This window comes from Poecilia formosa, unplaced genomic scaffold, assembly GCF_000485575.1.
Source record: "Poecilia formosa unplaced genomic scaffold, Poecilia_formosa-5.1.2 Scaffold397, whole genome shotgun sequence".
Classification (NCBI taxonomy): Eukaryota; Metazoa; Chordata; class Actinopteri; order Cyprinodontiformes; family Poeciliidae; genus Poecilia; species Poecilia formosa.
In genome coordinates, this window is record NW_006800336.1 from 82081 (window position 1) to 89567 (window position 7487).

A 7487-nucleotide genomic window follows, 5' to 3' on the forward strand; every position below is an offset into this window, starting at 1 on the left:
TGAAGTTTAATAAATTTTCTAGAACTTTCTGAATCGTGTCTCCTCATTTCCAGCAGAACTTACCTGTGTCCTTATTACATTACATTTTCCTGGAGTTATTCCAGGTGGCGTTTGTTGGTCATTGTAACCCTTAATATTCTATATTTGGGTTGATAATAAAAAAAAAGAAAATCCACCCCCAGGTTGCCACATCAACTGAGATCAAATGGCCTAGTGAAAGTTCAGACTTAAATCCAGTTGTGAATCTGTAGCACAGAGCTCTCCGTCTAATCTAACGTACAAATTTAACTGCACAAACAAATTCAGTCGTTCTGCAAAATATTGGCTGAGCGGGACTGAATGGAAATATGAGCCATATGTTTCTGATTATTATTTGTAGAAAGATGTAGAATTTTCCTTCTCTTTCACAACTATGCGAGACTATGTGATCTATAAAACACAAACTATCAAATATTTAGCAGATTGAAAAAATTTAAAATAAGCTATTCTAAGGTTATGAAAAGAGTTGTCTTTATGAATGATGGTTTACACTTCTGCACATCAGTTTATTTGTCATTTCTAAATAGTTTCTACACTTTGTGGTAACTACTTAGAGTGTTTACCAGCAGCATTATTCATTGCTCAGGTCATTTCTCTGGGTACTCTGCTTTTAGGATGATCTTTCCAAATGATTTCTAAAACCATGAGATCAGGATTACAAGTTGAAGTGTCTGAATGTAGCAGCGGACAGTGGATAACATTTTGCTCTCGTTTGCTGCTTTGGGCTGTGACAGTGTGTGGACACACGGTCCTCCAGTCATCCTCAAGCAGCAACCAGACAAACATTGTGAAATACAGTCAAAAGAGATAACGTTGTCTTTGGTGAAATCAGTGACATGACAGCAGTCATCCATCCATCTGCTGTCACTGACACGTTTCAATCACTTCCCTGCTTCTCTACAGTTTTACAGCTGCTTCTGTTGCCCTCACACCAACCTCCCCTGAACACACACCTGCCCACGCATGCAAACACACACCTACACTTTGTTCAAACTCAGTACAGCGAAGCACCAGAGGACAGATGCATCTGTTGATCAAAGTTGATTCTATAGAGAGAGACGCTCAAGTTGATGTGGAGTTGTCACTACCGGATCTGTTTGCCTGGAGGTTTATTCTCCTTTTTCTCTAGACCAAAGCACCAGAAACAATTTTGATTTATATTAATGTCTTTTCTACTGAATGTTTGTGTTAGAGTAGTCCTGGGACCCGTGTGAGATCCCGTCTTATAAACATCTTGACACGTAAATAAGGGAATCTTAATAAATGTCAGCTCAGTATCAGTGGAGATATGTCCCAGCCCCCAGTGAGCCTGGTAAGCACTGAATAAATGGATGAACGGTTTGCAGCTAGAACATCAAATATTACAACTGTCCAGCTCTATTGTTGTGGAGAAATACCAGCTTATTTTAAAGCATGGAGCAGGAGTTTGTTTCTCTGCAGGTTGCATCAACTTTTATATTTTATTTGTTGCTGAAGATGCGCACCGTTGGCTCATGTTTGTTTCATCAAACAAACATGTTTGATGAAGGCTTCCTGTTTGACTTTGTTTGGACCGGACCATGCACCGTGCTGCTGCTGAAATACGCATGGTTTTATTGAAGAACAGGACGTAACACAGTACATATGTTTCTGTTAATGTATGTTGCAATAGTTATATGTAAATGAGACATGTCTCCCTCAATATTTTACAATAAAATATTACTTCCTCAATATTACTTCCTCAATGTTGCTTTGTGAAAGAATCCATTCCACAGCAAAATACTCATACCCCAAAATGCTAGATGAGAAGAAATATCCTTTATTGTGAGCAGCAGTGTTGTGGTCAAGATCACCTAACCCGAGACCAAGACAAGACCAAGACCAGAGTGTATCGAGACCGAGTCAAGACCAAGACTTTTAGGGTCCGAGACCAAGACAAGACCAAGACCAAGGGAAGTCGAGACCGAGTCAAGACCAAGTCCAGCGCCCCATGCTACATGACACGATAAAATGTGAAATATGATCAAAATTACTTCTCAAATTGATCTGAAAGATCCACAGTCCCATAAAAACATCTGGATATTAAATACTTAATAAATGTAACCAATATTAAAAGCAGAACAAGCTCTTTGTTCTGCTTTGCTTCTATCTCTGTGCTACAATCTGCAGTGGTCTTGTGCCATCCCTAAAAAGATAACACCCTGGGTGTTTGTCCATGTTGCTCATGTCAGAAACCACCACTGTCTGCACCATTAAACATAGCAATTGAGGTAATGCCCTGACGCTCAACTATGAACACTGACCAAGGAGCAACAAGCAAGAAGTAACCAATCACAAGATGCTCACCGTGACTGTTCTCACCCTCTCTCCCGCTACATGAAGCCAGGCAGTCTGACACCATGGCAGACTACCATTACAGTTGCCACTTTGAACGAAAACAATCAAAGAGCAATGTGCATGCTCTGTGTGCTCTTTTGTTCTTGTGTTTTATTTATTTGTTAATTAAAAAATATCAATGTACATAAATAAAATAATGATAGCTACTGCAGTGTACGCAGAGGATTACAAGAACAAAGAAGAGTGTTCTGTCAGGTCAGCATACGCTGTCAGATCGTCATAGCTTAGCACAAACTCACGGCTATATTTGTCAGATACGTCATTACCATATAATTTTATTTAATTAGCAACATAGAATCATGACATAGATCATCATACACTTTGTTATTAACAGTTGTATGGCATCTTGACTTAGCAATTAAGTAGGTTAATGAGTTTTACATGGGCATGTGTTGTAGCTGACTCAAGCTGCAGCCAGACCTTGCTTTAAATACATTTTGAAACCAGGACAACGCATGTATGTCTATAAAGTTATCATGGAAAACAATTTAATGACTTATTTTCGTCATAACTTGTTGCATATGGTGAACTGACAACTCCTCTGACTGTCGGACTTCTTAATGCGCAGGCATGGTACTCACTGCATATATGCTATTCTGACAGCGTATGGTAATCTGATAGAACAACGGCTCTCAGTGACACTCCAGTCCTATCTAATAAGTAAAGAGACGAGCAGATGTATCGTACTGTTCCTGAATGTCGCATCAATATATTGCAGACTTTTGGACACAGCGTTGTCCCATATATGCGACAAGTCAGTCAACATCTCCGCACAATAATTCAGTGCAGTGAGTGACTTTTTTCCATCACAAATGCTTATGTGTCTCTATACAGCTAGCTTTGCTAACGTCACGTCAACGGAGCTTACCTTTCTTTGAGCTTCTTTTCTAAGTGACGAAAAAAGTTAGACGTTGTCCCCACCGTCTCTGAAAGCGAAGCGCTGCTGAGTTAGCTGTGGCCATCGGATTTCTTATGATTTATGCAGCGCTATTCTATTACTGACGATTAGACAGACGTCTTCTGCCGCTCAGAGAAAAAACACTGCGCATGTCCTGGAGCGCCGCGTAAGAGTGAAAGGAGGGGGGCAGGGAGGAGAAACAGAAACACGTAATTGGAAAGTCACGTTATTGGTTAGATTTTAATCGGTGCGTTTTGCATCCACTGAAAACAAATATGTTAACAAATAAACTGGACAATATGCTGTACATTTAGTGATATGTTCACAGTTGCGGTCTCGACTGGTCTTGAAATAAAATGCTGAGTCCTCAGCGCCCGAGACCATCAAAAAATGGTCTTGAGACCAAGACCAATCTCGAGTACTACAACACTGGTGAGCAGCATTGTGTAGATTCATAAAATGATGGGAAAAGAGTGAGATATTGTACAGGACAAGATTATAGCATAAATACTGTGTATAAGTGATGTGTAGTGAGGTTCTGGTGAGGAACTAACTGCCCCAGAACTAGAAATGCAAATTGAAAATCCAGAATAAAAGTTTATATTTTAATTTTGAGCTTAACTAATTAAAACTTTTTGTTATGCTTTAATCAATTCCACATAATTCAATTATATGATGGCAAGAAAAATAAAAGATTATTAAAATTAAGTCAAACTTGATTTTTTTTTATTTGTATGTTTTCTTTGACCTATTGAAATTGAAAATCGTGCATGATCTTAGCTTTATTTTTATATGAAATCAATGCACCTATCCTTCTACTTGAATGTCTGTCACTCTTCTAAAAGAAGTCCTTGTATGTCTCTCATTTTACTTTTGATTTTTAAACATCTGGCAGCGTTAATGGAGACGAACACCAAGGAGGAGAGTTGCCTGGAACAGTGCTATGCCAACTGTATCTTCGTATTTTACCGGTTGTTGTCAGTCTTTTCAATGTGTAGAAAAAGAGCACCTACCCAGCCAGCATGCCTAGGTGGGCCCCATGTGGGGAAAAGGAGGGCAGACCATATGGGTGCTATATGGGTTTGTCCGCGGGTTCCACGATGGCCCCACATGGGTTTGCCCATGTAGGGCCACAGCCCACATGGGCCCTACATGGGCCCTATATGGTGGTGGCCCACATGGGTTTGTCCATTTAGGGCCCATGTAAGGCCCATGTGGGCTGTGGCCCTACATGGGCAAACCCATGTGGGGCCATCGTGGAACCCGCGGACAAACCCATATGGGACCCATATATCAGCCCTCCTTTCCCCCACATGGGTCCCACCTAGGCGTACCTATAGTTAGTTCAGTACTGCCCCAGTGCTGAACTGGGGCAGCACTGGGGCCCAGTTCAGGGCCTGTGTCTCTCAGCCGCCACACTTTCACTGAGCATCTATGGCCGATCAGAGAGACTAAATATGTCACACGCATTCATTCAACATATGACACAAACTGTGGAACGTCACCATTTTGGTGATATTAAGAAAACAACAATAAGCGTGCTCCTAACTGTCTACTTCATTCACACAGCGCCCCCACAGGCGAGGCACAGCACTGCCTGCCTCACCTTGTAGTCCTTCCATGTATTTCTACAGGCAATGAGTAAATTCTGCAAGTTTGACCACAAGTTTGGCCACAAAAATGTTGTTTTGCCAATAAAAACTAACTTATGGAAAAGTCAAGTAAACTAATTTCTCTCATTCTTGTTAGCATTTATTTTACTTCTTATGTACCTGTTTTACTTGTCAGAAATGCAGGTGAGGTAGTCCCCTAACTGCACATCACCGCGGAGTACTTAACAGAAATTGCATACTCTGATCCAAGGGACGTCCAACGTAGCAGGATCATTTTATTTAAAATGTAAAAAAGGAAAGACTTAGTTCCACTAATACGAGTCCACAAAATCCAGTCCACTGTCTGTCCTCTGAGTCGTTCTCAGCTGTGATGAGTTTGACAAAGGCAGAGTCATCACTGCACCTCTGAAGATGGCAGCAGGCTCACATCTGGGAAACTGTTTGCACCAACCTGTAGAAACGTCTCTGCAGGTGACATGTGCTGCTGTTCATCTGTTGTCCCGTTTGCAGATTAATTCTCAGATTATTCTTTCAGCCTGGTTGTGCCACAAACCTGTGAGGGTTTTCAGTCCATTCTGGAATCACCTGCAGAGATTTTTAAATACAGATTTTAAGAAAAACACATTAAATGTCTGAAGAACTCAGAGATGACAAATCCTCTCAGATGGTAACATTTGTAAGAAACCCTGTTCATTGCATATTACAGCAAGAATTTGGATATGGACCTATTTCTCACACACATCAATCTTGGGCTCAGCCTGATCCATCTCCTGTGGTTTTCCTTTTTCTCATGCCTACGTCTTCATCCGGCTCCATCTGCCCATTTCACAAAGACGTCAACCCTGACAGTCCAAATCCCTCAACATGTGTCTGAAGCCATCTTGTGTTCTCTACCTATCCAATGAGCAGAGCGGACATTCATCTTTCCATCTGCACCCACTGTGACAGTGTAGATGTACATTTTGATTAAACATCCTGAGGAGTAACTGAGCTGTCACTGTAGTTTCTTATTTGAGGAAGAGCTTGTTATGTGCTCAGGCCTTGTTTAGCATGTTCTCTTCCATACCTCAGCTCCTGCGTCACCATGGACACCGCCACTCATTCTAGGATCCAGGCTTTTCTCTTCATGGTTAGAATTTTTCATTCTAACCATGAAACTGCTAAATTTTATAACAATGTAATCTTGCTGGGAACTAAGAATTATACAGTTTAAAAAGAATAAGGAGAAAAACATGAACATTTTTACATATCTGAAATACTTAAGGCTTTATAATTTTCATTTTAGTATTTTTAATTAATATTTATTAAAGAAGAAGCCAAACATTGCATTTAAGTCCATAAGAGGAAAAAAGTCTTTATTACCTTTCACATTATTATATATGCATTTATCAGATAAAATTTGCTTATTACCATAAAAGCTCCTTCTGTCCTGGAATTCTATAGCCTGGCTGTTGACTTCCTGTACAATTCCACTCAAAAAAAATTATCCCCTACAGCACAGTGTAGCAAGTGTGTTGCCTTTAGGTAATGAGAGTGCTAATAGTAACCTTAATCAGTCTTTATATGAACAGGCTATTTGACAGAAGATACAGGTATGATTCTGTCAAGGGGAGTTTAAGAATGAACACAGAATCACAGAGACTGAATTTATATTTGACAGGCACCATACATTGAATTTTGTACAACAAATACCAATAATATTTAATAAACAAATCCTGAATGTTCACTCAAATTTATAATTATGGACAGTGAAACATAAAACAAACAACCGACAAATAAGCAATAAAGTTTGATATTATTTTCTTTGTTGTGCAAATTATTAATTTACATTGTCTCCAGAACCCCAGCTTTTATTGTTTGACACAGCCCCAATAAGTGTAGTCCGTGAAGGCCAAATTTGATAGTTCATGTCGAACAAAGGCTAATGCCAATGAAGTTTTGGGTATGCCATGGAACAGGAATATAAAGATTCAAAACAGTCCAAAAACAGAAGACGATTTGTTGCTCTTCATTCTGGGCTTTTCTGTAGCTCACCATCATCAGTTTAAGACCTGGCCAGTATCATTCAATAAATCCCTATTCATGACTGTGCTCACATCAAAAATCAGACACACAAATAAATAATACTCACTGTATAAATTATATTATCTATTGTTAATTAAAATATCTATAGATTCATGGCATACATATATATTTCAATCATTTAAATAATATTGCACTATATTATTTAAATCAGGTAAACAATACCAAAAAATGCTCTAGTTTACAACAAAATAAGTTCCACAGTCATTTCATGCAGTGGAAACAGAGAAATGAGCAAAACAAACTGCCACTCACTATTCTGTCCACACTATTTAATAGCCGCCCCATACAACTACATGGGGTGGCTAAGGAAGTGGAAGCTAAAATTGACTCCAGAGACATCAGAAAGAGAAGTTGTGATCTATGGCATCTAGTTTCTTCACTGTCCAGGCCAGGCCAAATCCAGGCCTCCATTGGTTAATAAATTTGATTTCCATTGATGATTTTTGTTTGATTTTGTTATCAGCACATTCAACTTT

General features: G+C 39.5%; 1 long non-coding RNA gene across 1 annotated transcript in view; it reads right to left on the reverse strand.

The window, feature by feature from the left end:
* Positions 1 to 42: 42 nt before the first annotated feature.
* Positions 43 to 7487, reverse strand: part of LOC107833496 (uncharacterized) — an 11224-nt gene continuing 3779 nt past the window's right edge. Inside the window, exon 3 of the long non-coding RNA XR_001659241.1 lies at positions 43 to 129. This is a non-coding gene — a long non-coding RNA (uncharacterized LOC107833496). The remainder of the gene's footprint in view (positions 130 to 7487) is intronic.